The sequence below is a fragment of the Macrotis lagotis genome, chromosome 2, assembly GCF_037893015.1.
Source record: "Macrotis lagotis isolate mMagLag1 chromosome 2, bilby.v1.9.chrom.fasta, whole genome shotgun sequence".
Classification (NCBI taxonomy): domain Eukaryota; kingdom Metazoa; phylum Chordata; class Mammalia; order Peramelemorphia; family Peramelidae; genus Macrotis; species Macrotis lagotis.
The window spans coordinates 211748147-211763776 of record NC_133659.1 but is presented as its reverse complement, the minus strand read 5'-3'; positions in this window follow the sequence as shown (position 1 = coordinate 211763776).

The following is a 15630-nucleotide window of genomic DNA, read 5'->3' as shown; positions in this document are numbered from 1 at the left end:
TTAGGAGTTTAAGAAGGAGCAAAATTCAATCCATAGAAATATTGACACATAATGCTATGCCTGCCCATAATGAATCCAGTCAGTGGAAATGAAGAGTAGTGTTTTTCCTCACCAAGGCCCATTGTGAGAGATGCATGATTATCTCCATTTGTAAGGTGGGTAATGAGCCAAAGAGGTTTAATGCTGAATCCAAGATGCCAGAGGGAATCATTGTCAAAGCAGGAGTTTTAACAAAGTTTGAACTTAAACATAAAATACTATTCTTCATTTGAACTTGGGTCCTTTAGGCTCCCAGACCTCAGTACTTCATATGGAAAGCAAAGGGAAAAGAAGTTATGTAAATTGTAATGATCCTAGCTTTTGCTTTAGTGATTGGAAGCAGGATAGAATATAATGAAATCTATACTCATTAAAACGTTTAGAGATTGAGCTTATCAATTTGTATGGCAGGAAGATAGAGGAAAAACAAACGAAAGATTCCAGTTCTGTAAGAGAAAAACCCTGGGTGTCTTGATAACCTTTTCTCAATGAAAGCTGTCTATAAATCTTGACAGTTGATTTGAATACAATTGCGTTCTAGATCAATATAACTGCTGTACTTTCATTCTTGTATCACTTCTGGGACCTTAGTGTATTCTGTCTCCCACACATTTATTTTATTGTCCTTGATAGATGGCAAAATACAATTGTCTGTCACAAACCTTATCCTTCTCATCATGTGAAATGCATATGTTAAGCCAATCAAATGAAATAAACCTGCCTGTTCTTCAGACTTTATAATGAGTTTTTCAATGGAACTTTCCATTTACCACAGTAAAATAGTTGACTTCTGCGTTGTTAATCAGAGGAATGTACATCACTTAAAAGTCTATGCACATATCTCATTATACTTGGGCAGCTCCTAATCTTCTCCAGCTGTGATAGCTTAGGTTTATTGGGTTTTGATAGGTTATACCACTTCTGGGAACTCACAACTGCAGTAGCTTGGGGTATGAATCAGCTGCTTATAAATGGCAATTCAACAGAGATCAAGGAGAGAAATGCATGGCAAAATCTAAAGTTACAAATATAAAGAATGGGGAAAACCTATTTGATTAGGAATGCTCTTCATAATGGGTTAGGAGAAGACCCTTCAACTGTATATAGCAATTTTATTGTTTTTCCATTGTTTAATCTCTGATGATAATTGTAGAATCAGAATGTTGCTAAACTTTTGTAATATTCTGTATTATTCACATACAAAAATATGTATATGTGTATGCTCATATTTATAATTTTTCATACAATTGATGTTCCTTTCATGTTGTAGTGAATAACAAATATGCATTAAAAATGGAAAAGAAAAAGATGTTTTAGAAAAGAATCAATATTGGTAAAGTGCTTAGGAATCTCAGATGCAAGCTGTACATAGAGAACACAGATATCATTATGTATAGATATAAATGATTCACTGGACATTTTCCTCTCTCTTCAATTGTCTTGAAAGTAGTTCATTCTCCAGCTTTTTGAAAAGGGCAAAGCTTTCCCTTACACAGTAGGTTAAATGTCTACCCAATTGGAGAGGAATTACATTCTGTAATCCTTTGTGGAATTATTTGGCTGGAAACATACAAAGCTTCTGCCTTCGTTTTGAAAGTAATAAAAGAATGTACAATGCTTGGAAAATATGTGTTTAACAGTATTGGTTTTGGGTTCCCCCATCCCCTTTTGCTAACAATGCAAGTAATTTGGTTAAAGCTAGCAATTACTTCAGAAGTACTTGCTACTAGATTAAATTATTTTTATTATAATAAAGTAAGGCAGTTGTGGTATAATAGAGGGAAAAAGCATTAAGTTTAGAGTCATAAGATTTGAGTTTGAAAACTGGCATTGATACTAATGTTATTCTGTCCATTTAAACTCAATATTCATCAATTTCCACATCTAATAAAGATCATGAAACTTGCACTTACCCCATAAGATTGTTGTGATGAAATTGTTTTATAATCATAAAGAATGAAACAAGTGTTTGCTTTTGCAATTGTTTCTCTTATTGGTTGTACAGTAGTAGCAGTAGACAAAGCTGAATTCCCTTGAAAGTATAGATAAAATTCTTGCCCAGTGATTCTCCCTCTATCCCCCACCTCCCACAAGAGGGGGAAAAAAAGATAACTAGGACCAGATAAAGGCAATGATTCTTATACTCAATTAATTTTGCTGTTTGTCATTTAAAGCCCTTCACAATCTGAATTCCAATTGCTTTTCCAGGCTGATTATGCATTACATTTCTTCATGATCTGACTCATTCACAATACCTCTCCTATCTCTGAGTCTTTGTCTTTGCTGTCCTTTTATATCCAGAATGCCATTCACAGTCAATTGCACCTCATAGACTGCCAAATCTAATTGATTCTATCTTTACAGTATCTCTTTCATTATGTCCCCTTTTGACTTCTCATATGATCACCATCTTAGCTCAGATCTTCATCATCTGATTGTTGCAACACTCTCCTAATTTGTCCCCTGCATAGTTCTGTGCCTCCTCTGGATTATTTTCTGTTAGGTATTGCAAATTTACATTGATTGTAACATATGTGTACATGGTTCCTTACAAATTGCCTTCTCCATTAGACTCTGAACATCTTTAGAAAAGGATCTGTTTATCTTTCTTTGTATTCCCAGAACCTAGAACACCTGAGAACTCATGTACCTGGCACATAGAAGGCAAGGAATAAATATTTATTAAATAACTGATTAGCCCTTTCTCAATACAACTGACAAAATGATTTTTCTTAAGTGTAGATCTAGTCATTTCATTAACGTGCTCAATAAGCTCCATCTACTATCTCCTTGACTTTACCCTGGTTATCTCTCATACCTGAAATATGTTCTAACTCTTAAAATCTATCTCAAAATATATTGACCTGAAATCCTTGAACTTTTTAAAATAAAATTTTATACCTGGTTTTCAGTAGAATTGTTTTCAATTGTAATCATTTATATTTTGTTTTATGTATTGTGAAGATTCATAGATTCACCAGATTGCCAAATAAATTCATGACACACATACAAAATGTTAAGAACTTCTGCTCTATTTCTTCAAGACAAAGCTCAAATATGACATTCTTTATGAATCCTTCCAAATCCCCTAGCTACTAATGGATCTCCATACCTAACTTACTTCATATTTACATTTCATATGCCTTTGTACCTACTTATAAATGTACATTTAGTCTGATGGAATATATGTTTCTTTTAGGTTTGTTATATCCTAAGAGCTTACCACAATTTCTGGATAATAGGACAGTAATAATGATTGATTGACTGTTGCACTTGAATAAAGCAATAGAATTGCCTTCACCTTCTGAATTGGTTAAGGAGACAAAGTTTACTGAGAATATTATCTCATTTACCCTACTTTGAGCTAGATGGAGAACTAAGCTTGTTTCCGCCAAAAGAAAGGCACATTTAAGCTAATCATGGAGAAAATAATTTTCTAATAACTTTAAAATCAACTAATTTATGTATTTTAAAGTACTGCCTTCTAAGAAAGTGAGTTTTCTTGGAGGACATAAATCAGAGGCAGGAGAATTTTTGACAGAATTCTTGCCACAAGAGTTACATTAAATGACCTCTGAAGCCCCTTCCAAGTTTTATTCTCTAACACTGTTTTCACATTTTGAACTACATTCTAACAATACTATAATGTGTATCCCTGAAAGGAGAAATCAATTAATTATAATTTCAAAGTCTTATTATTCAAGTAGTTGATTTTTTGAATTTTCCAAATATACAATCATAGCATCCATAAAAAGGAGGGTTTTATGTCCTATTTAACTATCTTTCTGAGTTAATTTTCACTCATTGTTCCTAGCATTTCCAGAATTTCATCAATTAATAGTGGAGAAAATAGGCATTCTTGTTTCAGTTATGTATTAATTTTAAAAAAGTTAGTATATCTTGTTTTTGTTTTAGAATCATGATTTTTGATATAAAAAAAGATCCTTCTCTCTCTCTCTCTCTCTCTCTCTCTCTCTCTCTCTCTCTCTCTCTCTCTCTCTCCCTCTGTCTATACTTGGTGAAATTTTTAGCATGCTAAAAGTTTGACTTTGACAATGGTTTTTTCCTGAATCCATTTAAAAAAGCTTTATGGCTTTGAATGTTTTGACTTTTAACATAATCAGTTATGTTGATTGTTTTCCTAATGTTCACCCATCCTTACATAGCTAGTATAAATCCCTCTTGGTCAATATGAATGATTTCTTGGATAAATTGTTATAATCTTACAAATCTTGTGTAGTTTTTGAGACAATATTCATTGATAGCAGCATATAATTTCCTTCTTCCAGATTTAATTATTAGGCTTATATGTTGTCATAATTATATTTTGGCAAGATAATCTTTAAAAATAATTTTTGAAATATTGGCACTAATTGTTTGAAAGAATTCTTTTGTGAATCCATTAAAATAATATTTCTTTTCTGTCCCCATTGGTAGTTTCTTTATGACAAGTTCTATTTCATTTTCTGAGATTGTGTTATTTCAGATCTCTATTTGCTCTTCTGAAAGTTTGAGTATTTTATATTTTTGAAGATATTCTATGGTTTTTGTGTTCTCAATCTTGTTAGCATCTAACTATTTGTTTTTAGTTGTTTTTCAGTCATGTCAGATTCCTTGTCACACCATATGGAATTTTCTTGGAAAAGATACTGATATATTTTGCCATTGTCATCTCTAGCTCATTTTACAGAGGAGAAAATTGAGGCAAAAAGTGTTTTTCAGGTTACAAAATTACTAAGGTGTCTGATGCTGGATCTAAACTTAGGTTTTCTTAACTTTACTGTATTTTCCATCTAGCTGCCTAATTGTGAATAATTTACTCTAATTATTTTTTCTAGTCTTGCTGAATTTCACCTTGATAATTTTTATTTTATTTATTTGATCTTTTTGTACTCTTTTCCCATTGATAAATTATCAATTTCTTTAACTTTTCCAAAGAATTAATGTTTTATTTATCATTTTTCTTTTTTAGTTTCTCATTTATCTATTTTCCCTATTTTAAATGCCTATTTTAAAATCTTCATTGCATTCATTGTAGACTTTTTATTTGTTGCCTTTAAAATCTTTAAATATGAATTCATTTATTTCATTAACCTGTTATTTTTTACCTTTTGCTAATATATATGTATGTAAGGATTTATGTTTTCCTTTCAGAACTTGTTTTAACTACATATCAGAAATTTTAATATATTGTTTTTATGAACTTTTTTTCATTTAATCATTATTCTGGATTTCATTCTTAAGTCTCCATTCATATTTTTGTCTTTTGTTTCTGAACCTTAAACCAAAGATGATTTTTATTACATTATGGTCCACAAGAGATATTTTTATAGTTTTTGCCTTTATACATTTGTTTGCAATATCACTGTGCTATAGTATAAGGGTATTTTTTATATATGAAATTCCTTTGTGGTACTGAAATTACTGAATTATTTTGCAGTCTCATGTAGAAGATATCTTAAGACTTTTTTTTTTTGCAAGGCCATGGGGTTAAGTGGCTTGCTCAAGGACACACAGCTAGGTAATTATTAAGTGTCTGAGGCTGGATTTGAACTCAGGTACTCCTGACTCCAAGGCCAGTACTCTATCTACTCCGCCACCTAGCCACCCAAAGACTAGGACTTTTAATTTTACTTTTCCACAGTAATTTGTTCAGTTCAATATTTTCCCTTTTGCTTGTCTTTTTGCTATTTTATACAAAATTAAGAGAAAAATATCGACATCTTTTCAATATTTTCTTACCACTTTTCTTCGTATAGTTGAATTTTCCTTAATAAATTTGAATGCTAGGGAATTTGGATGGTAAAAGTTTATTGATTTATTGCCTATGATTCCTTTCAACATTATGTAGTTAATCCATTTTTGTCAGATAGAAGAATTGCAACTCCTGCTTTTAAAAAAATAAGCTTGATGTGGAGTGATTTCCCCCATTTCCTCATTTTGCTTTGGAGTTTTATTAGTTAGTTAATTGGTATTCTTTCCTGTCTTCCAATAGTTATGTAATGTCAACTCCCTTTCACTTCCTCTTGATCAAATAGATTCCTGACTCACTCCCATAATAGTGACAATTCTCCAGAAAACAGAGAAGACACTACCTCTTGGCAGAACCTCTCCATTCCCAAATCCCTAATTATTCAACAATCTAAATTCAATATCTGGTTACCTTCTTTTTCCATGTTATTCATATTTTCTGCTCTGGGTTCATGCCTTTTCAATCTTTCAGGTTCCAGTTATACCAAGAATTCCATCTCTCTTCTTCTCAAAGATAAGATGATTAATCATTTCAAGCACTAAATCTCCTCAGTCATTCCCAGCACAAGATCCTTATGCCCTTTCACAGACCATCTCTTCACTCATAGAAGCATTCATCAGTGGAATCCTCTTCCAACACCAAAGCAAGCTCCTTCTTTCTCTCTCCTCCTTTACTCCTACTTCTTATCCAATCTCCTATAGGCATTCCTTGCCTGAGAGACCAGAAGGATCAGCTTTTCATTACACATCACACACACACACACACACACACACACACACACACACACACACAAACACACAAACATAAACACACACAAACAAAAACATTGATTCCTCTATAGTTAGCACATGATAAAGTCCTCTCCTTAATGTCCCAGTCCCTTTTCTACACCATTACCAACAGCTGACTTCCATCTTCACACTTCTTAGCATACATTTGGAACATTATCTTAGAGTCTCTCTGTAGTCATTCTGTTGCTATTGTTCTTTTTGGCTGTTGGATGCATTGACCTCTCCTACATTTTTTTCTCAGTGATCAAGAAATAATAATCTCTTTCTGATTTTCTTTCTAAGAATATTTCAGTCTTCTCTTTATTAATGAATATATGTGCTTTTTCACTTATGACCTATTTCAATTTGTAGATTTAGTAATCCTAATCTGTATCTTAAAGTACATTGCTCTTTAGAGCACATTATATCTTTCCCTTCTGCATTTTCTGATGGATACAGAAGAATCCTGCATTATTTGAATTTCCTTCCTTTGGTATTTGTAGATCTTTATCCTAATATTTGCAGAATTTTTGTTTCTGAATTTAATTGCTAAAGAAAATCACTATATATCTTGGGGTGTGAACCCAAAGAATTTTTTTTCTGGAGATGACCTATGAATTCTTTTATTTGGTATTTCATTTTTTGAAATTCTAGGCAATTTTCTTGTATTAATTATTTCATTACAATATTCAGGTCTTTTGTCTTCTTAAACTCTTCTGGAAAATCTCTAACCTTTAGGTTATCTCTATTTAACTTCTCTTCAAGACCAGTATGCTTTTATGCTTTTATTGGATAGAAGTAGTATTTTCTTTTAAGATTATTTTTCTTTGTTTCTTTTCTTCTAGGTTGACTTTCACTTCTATTCATTTGCATCCTCAATTCATGTTTCTTTTTTCTTTTGTTTCTTTGGAAATTCTAGGGTTTTTTTATTTTGTTAAATATTTTTACTGTTCAAGCTATATATTCTGCTCTCATAATTCTAATTTCTTTTTAAAGCTTTCTGGAACAATGTGATATGGTCCCATGCACTAAAATCTGAGAGAATACTCTTTTTCATCAATTATCATTCATGTACCTGAACTCATTTACTTGGTGATATGATCTTCAGTTTACATTTCCTCCTCCAATTTACTTATCTACTTAATTTTTTCAAATTTTCTTCTTCTTGCAATCATTGGTCATTTCACTCTCCCAGGAATATACAGCATACCTAATTTTCCCCTATTGATCACTTTCTAAATCTCTTCCCTTTAATGATATTTTCCCTAGGAAGTACATCTGAATGTGTGATCCCTTCTCACATGAAACAATTCATTTTTTTACAACTCTAGGCTCTATGTTCTCAGTTGTTGCTTCTTTGGTTTTGTTTTTGTTTTGTTTGCTTTTTTGGGGGGGGGGTTAACTTTTTTGTGAAAAAGAACTGGCCCCAGCTGATGAACTCTTTCCCCCAAACTTAGTAGAGTGCTACATAGCTCCCATTCCACACAGACATGTACCATGCTATTCCTCTTTTACTCATTTTTCTAGCTCAGAATTTCAGAGAACTATTACACTGGTACCATTGAAACTAGGAGAGAGTTTTGTAATTTGTAATTTTGATAATTTGGAGGTTCTTGGAGAAGGGGGTAATGGTGGAGAATGATACTGAGATGTATTTAAGCTTTTATAGTTATTTTCCTTCTTATCCTCAATTCCTTTGCTCTTCTGCAAAAATTTACATGACCTCAACAAAATTCTTCAGCCTGAAGCCTGGATTTCCATGACAGTGAAAAGATACTGAAGAGGAGGACTGGGAGTCATGGGAGTCATTTTCATTTCAAGCTTGTAAATATCCTGAATCAATCCTATTGGTTAGATTGGCTATCTCTTTTCAGGAAGAAAGTCAGTGCTGGGTGGAAGGGTGATGAGTGACCTCAAAGTAGGCATCAGTTGATTTTTTTAAAACCATCTTTTTTCTTCCACATGTCTTAAATCATATTGACACCTAAAGGTTTTTTATCTTTAGTAAACAATTTCTATCTTTCATTGACTTAAGAGGCTTTGGAATTTAGATTTTAACCTTTCATCTTGTTGGTCATATGCACTAGAAATTTCTTAAAAAAGAAGTTAAACTCTTTAGAATAACTCAGAATAACTATCAGTGATGATGACTTAGATGTTTAAAATCCAACTTTGGTTCCAAGTTTCAAGTTCTATCTTTGAACATGAGATAACATATATATATATATATATATATATATATATATATATATATATATATTATAAAATATTATCATGTCAGTTGTAATCTCTTATAGCATATTTCATAAAATAAGAAGAATGGAACAGAATAACTTAACACTTGCATAGTTCCAAAATTTCTCCTCTTTGGAATGGTAAAAATCTCTTGAAATTTTTAATAGATATTATCTGAGAAAAAAGAAAAAAAACAAATTGACATTAGTTGTAAGTAAAATATTATAGCTTGGAATGTTCTACTAATATGTTATATGGGAAAGTCATTCATGAATTTTGGCAGCACTGACAAGTAGAATTATTTTAACCTTTAACAAAACATGAAAAAATGAATGAATATAAAGAAGTCATACCTATGAAATTTTATCTGTGAGAAAATAAAGCTGTCTTGCATTTATTTTAACATTTTTTTCTTTGCTTTTTAAATGCTTTATTCTGTGCCAGGCTGAAGGATTATTTTGCTATAATTTATTCATTCAGTTTTATTTTCACAAATTTAGAGGAATTTTGGAAAGAAGTGAGTAATTAATTCTGTCCTTATGAATGATAGATGTATTTAAAGAAAAACAATTGCAGTTTTTACAGTTTGTAGACCTCATTCGAGATTTCAGAAACAAATGTGCCTTTTCAGTGGTGGGGCTTTTTCTTTGTTTGTCCTTTTTCCATTTACTATTCCAGGATTTCTTTCCAAAAATATCCTGTGAACTCTGAATGGTAGCCAGCATTCTGTCACTGGTTAGTTAGTATGTGTATTACTCAATCCAACACTTCTCTCCCTCTTGAAAATATGTAAGTATGTCTGTGTGTATACATACAGTGCACAAGTGATTGTCCTGGAAGGGTTCCATCCTTTGTGGGGTAAACTAGAAATCTTTCCTCCCCCACTTCTTTATCCACTGAACAACAGATAGATGGAGTACTAATGTCTAGCAGTAGATTCATTTTAAACTTGATTTCAAGTTGATGGCTCTGTCAGCTAAATATCTTAAATATCCATGTGTCATTTGAAACATTATTTTAGTTCATTTGTAAATAAACATTAATAGTGAAAAGTTGTGGAATCAGAGTATCTGGATACTGCCTCTGTCTCCACAATTTGTGTCCTTGGGCAAGCCATTTCTCTTCTGGGGTAATAATTTTCCCAATCTATATAGTAAGAGAATTAAACTAGCTGACTTTGAAGGTCCTCTCCAACTCTAAATCTATCAAACTAGAATGCTATAACTCTCACATATTCAGAGCTCTTAATTCACAAATACCACAGTGATTAACAACTTGCTTCTCTTCATTCATTGACAGTCCATTGATTTTTCCCTGCCTCCCTTCTCCATTTTAAACAATGAACTCCCAGGATTTAGAAATATTAATATGACTTCCTTGAACCCTGGAGTATCATTAGTGTTTATTGAATTAACTTGCTCAGATAATCATATACACAAGTGACACTCAATGAATGGGTATAGCAATCCTTTTATGAGAACAAATGTTTATATTGCTATGACCATTTTTAAAAGCATGATGATCAAGAAATCAAAAACTATTTTGAAGCAACTGATTATATGATAGAAATAGCACTAGAAATTAAACATGAAAAGTAAAAAAAAAGAAATTGTTCCTACCTTCAGTAATCATCTAGTTACTAGAATACAATAATCCTAGAATCATCTGGAATTATCACAGTGCATTGATCTCTAGACCTAGAATCAGAAGGACCTCAATTTAAATCTGGTCTCAGATATTTATTAGGTATGTGAACCAAGGGAAGTCACTCTTTCCTCAATTATAAAAAATGTACAATAGCAGCACCTTCCTTACATTGTGACAATATAATAATATTTATATATGTATATATGTAAATATGTATGCATGTGTATTTTATATGTGTGTGTATATTTATCATAGTGTATGGCACATAGTAAGTGTTCAATAAAATATTTATTTACTCCCTTCCCTTTCTCTTCTGAACTTATTGAAGTAAATAGAGACAGGAAAACTATTATACTATATAAACAACACTATAAAGATAAATAACTTTAAAGAGTTAAGAACTTTGATCCACACAACAATAAGCTATGATTTCGGAGGATCCACAATATGGCATCTTTGCCCACCTTATGGCAGAGAAATAGTGAACTCATGGTGAAGAATATAACACACAATTTTTAAATATAAATAATTCAAGAATTTACTTTGCTTGACAATTCATTTTTGTAACAAGAATTTTTCTTTTATCTTCTCCAACTGAAAGAAAAATAAGAGGGAAAAATACATCTTTGTTAATTAATAAATAAAAATTGAATAAGAAAATGAATGTTCCTTCCTTCACATTGCTGTATACAGACCCTCACTCTAATACTAACATTCAACAATCCCTCTTTCTTTGAGATCCCATTTTTTTAAAAAAATTTTTGCAAGGCAATGGGTATAAGTGGCTTGCCCAAGGCCACACAGCTAGATAATTATTAAGTGCCTGAGGCTGGATTTGAACTCAGGTACTCCTGACTCCAGGGCCAGTGTTCTATCCACTGTGCCATCGAGCCGCCCCGAGATCCCATTTCTATAAATATATTACCCAATCCAAATCCTGATGGCAATTATATATCAAACCTCAGATCATTCTTACTCTTTTCTCAATGGATTCAATGTCTGACTCACAATTCTTCATCCAACTCCTGACATCATTTTAGGGGCCATAGCTTTAGCAATAGATATAGATATCATTTTACTGAATTCCTAAAGATTATTTTTATTATATAAATATCATGTCTTTCAATTTTATATACAATAGTAGCTTCAACCTATCATTTTTTGGTATTTTTTTTAATTTTACACTTCACTCCCCTTCCTCTCCCAGTCCCGCCCCCCACAGAAGACAATCTGATAATCTTTATATTGTTTCCATGCTATACATTGATCAAAATTGAAAGTTTTGAGAGGAAAAATACCACATCCTTGAGGAAAAAAAATAAAATATTAGAGATAGCAAAATGATGTAGTACAAAAGACAACCTTTTAAATAAAATGTTGAAGGTAATAAACACAGTTCCTTTCTGGTTTCAGATGGTATTCACCACTGTGGATACCATAAACTTGTCCCTGATTATTGCACTGATGGAATGAGCAAGTCCATTATGGTTGATCATGTTGTTAGGAGTGTGTGTAGTGTTCTTCAAGTTCTGCTCATCTCTCAGTAATAATTTCATACAAGTGTTCCTAGGCTTCTGTGAAATCCCATTCCTTCTGGTTTCTAATAGAACAATAGTGTTCCATAATGTACATATAACAGAATTTGTTCAGTCATTCCTCAACTGATGATCATCCCCTCGATTTCCACCACAAACAGAGCTTCTATGAACATTTTTGTACAAGAGATGTTTTTACTCTTTTTCACGATCTCTTCAGGGTATAGAACCAGTAGTGGTTTTGCTGCATCAAAGGGCATGCAGATTTTTATTGCCCTTTGAGAGTCTGAATTTCTATGGATTATTGCCTGTAACCTGTACTTTAAAGAACATTTGAATGTGAGACTCCTCACTAGTGGAGATTGATTACTAAATTCTCAACATCAGCAGGAAGGGGAGAATTAGTGAAAGTTTGAGAGAAGAGAAATTCTGGGCTTCTACCTTTAAGAGAAAAGATATGTAGTTCCAGATTATCTTTATTTCCTTGAAGGAAAAGTAAAATTCTAGGAAGAATATGGCATATATAGAAAATGATACATGTCATGCCTTGATCTTAAGTTTATTACACTAGAGTCTTTGGGGAATTTCATCTTGGTTGAGATTTAAGATTCTCTTCATTGGGCTGATATAGTTCACTCTCATTGGGAGACTTCATTCATAGATTATATGTATCTTTTTTTGCTAGAAACTTTAATAAATGTTTTTATTTACTATGTATGTTTATTGTAGGACTAGTATTTTGTGGGAAATATGTGGCATACCATTGCCATTAAATGACAATGAAGAATTCAATTTGACCTAAAATTATTTTCCCTAGAATAGTAGCATTTAGGGTGGTAGATAAATATTATTCTAATTTGATAACCTCTGATATCTAATTTGATCCCTCCGAGGGGAGAAAAAGAGTCAATCTTTAGCCTTGGAATGGAGGAGATTCTAGAATAATTTTTATACATCCCTGTGAGCATCATTTAATCAAGCCCATGTGAGCACATATAACCTATATGGGTGAATCACAGCATGCCAACCTATAGTGCTACTCTTCCACTCCACATTAGCTACACACAAGGATAGCTGTGTCTTTGAAATTAGATCTATAGATCTCTTCTAAAATCAGTAACTCTCTAAATTCTTTTATATGATTATGATCTCCTGTAATTCCATTTTATCTCTGCCTTGTTCCCAAACTAAATTCTTAATCCTCACTGTGACCTGCAAGCAATCTCTCCATTCCTTTATATTTTTCCTGGGATATCATCCAAATACTGGCTACACTCTCCATCTTTCCTAATATAAACTCCTTTAGTTAGATACTTCAATTCCTTGCTAGCCTATCCTTTTGATTCCCTAGCTCTCTTTACACTCATCCTTTGCCAAACAACAAACCTGAATTACTTCCATCATTTACCTTTTTCCACTCCTATCCTCTGCTGAATGTTAATTTGAAGAATTAGACGAAAATCTAGAGGAAGTACTTCTTATCTAATCTTAAATGAGTCTTAGAGCAGGAAGTCAATCTTTTAATTCTTCCTTAATTGGCTTTCTATTCTACTTTACAAAGATGTTATCCTTTTCTTCTCTTTTCAATCCATTCACCTGGGACCATTTCAACTAAAGTACTTGCTTCATTTTTTTTTAGTTAAATACAAAAACTATTTGATTATACTTTCCTCAAATAACAATGTTTCATCATACCTTTTTCCTTTGATTTAATTCTTCACCATTTCCTCCCTGAATCCATTCTCTAAAAAAGAAGCCTTTCTCTTTCACAGGCCATTTTCATGTATACACTCTTTATGCAATCTTTCCCCAACTTTGAGGGCAGATTTGACTTTACTATTGTCTACTCCCCACTTCTCTCTAACCTTCAGTCTCTCCTTATCTATTGCTTCTTTTTATACTGACTAAAAGTCAGCACACTGTGGTGGCTCAGTTGTATCAGACTCCATTTGGGGTTTTCTTGGCAAAGATACTGGCATGATTTGCCATTTCCTTCTCTAGTTCATTTTTTTTAACATATTGGGTATCTGAGAAACACAGATTAAAGACGATTCATTCAGATTAAGTGATTTAGCCACTGTGGTGATTGACTTGGCCAGAGTGACATAGCTAGTAGGTACTATTAAGATCAAATTTGAACTCAGATCCTCCTGACTCCAGGTCTGGTACTCTATGCACTATACTACCTGGCTGCCCCAAGCAAAAATACTTCTAGTTTTCCTAAAATATTCAAACAAGACAAGTCAACAAACATATATTAAATACTCACAATTTTGCATGCAGTGTGCTAATCTATAAAGATTTAAAGACAAAAATACCTTTGCCCTCATGGAACTCATATTCTATATTCCACTGGGGAAAAATGAATAGGTAACAATATACATAAAAGTCATATTCTAGGTACATTGGAAGTAAGGGGGGAAAGACCTTGCTGAAACTATATGCTTTTGAAAATAAAAGATTAGAAAGATGGCATATTAGTAACAACAGCAATGTAGCTAGATTAAAGAGTAGAATTCAAGGATGGCTAGGTGGCACAGTAGATAGAGTGCTGGCCCTGGAGTCAGGGGTACCCGAGTTCAAATCCGACCTCAGACACTTAATAATTACCTATCTGTATGGCCTTGGGCAAAGCCATTTAACCTCATTTGCCTTGCAAAAACACCCTAAAAAAGAGTAGAATTCAAGTATAAAAAGATGACAAAGGCAGGAAGGGGAAAGATTATGAATTGTGTTAAAAGTCAAATGGTAGATTTTATCTTGGAAATAAAAGGCAACTACTATATTGTTGAATAGGAAAGTGATGTGAAGAAACTTGTGCTTTGGAATTGGAGTGGCAAATGTGTTGTGAGATCATTCAAATATTAGATCATCATAAATATAATATGCTCATTATAAATATAACATGCTCATTTCTTTGTGTGATATATACATAAAATATCTTTTCAAGTCAAACCTATCATTCAACTAACCATTAATTTTACCAAATAAGAAAATTATCATTATTCAATTTCCTGAGATTTCCTTTTATTTCCTCTCCCCAAATCTTATATATGTTTGACATCATTACTCACTATTTCCTTCTTTACTTCAATGTCTGATGACATTGCCATCAAACCCAGCCTCTTATAAATACTTTGATTTTATCTCCTCTTATTTCCTTTAATAGATTGTCCTCACCACTTTTCCTCACTCTATTTAATGTCAAATTTCTCCCTATCTACTGGTTTCCCCTTTGCTGTCTATAAATTAAACAAGTCTACCCACCCATAAATTACTCTCATAAAATTCTACCATTCCCACTAATTATGATTCTATGATATATATATATATATATATATATATATATATATATTTCTTGCTCTCCTCATCTAGATTCAATTGACAAAGATTCTTGATGCTCAAAATTCAAGTCAAGTCACAAGTAAATACTCCTTTCTCAAGTTTCTGACTGGCAGATCATTTTGACCATTTGTCTTTCCAACTTCCTTGTTTCTGTTGGTGTTAGTATCATCCTCCTAAATGTCCTTGTTTATAAAATTCACATCATCCTCAACTCCTCACTTTATTTCTTTTCTATTCAACCTCTTATTTTCTGGTCATTACATCTTTATAAACATTCTCTTATTTTCCCTCATATTTTCACAACATT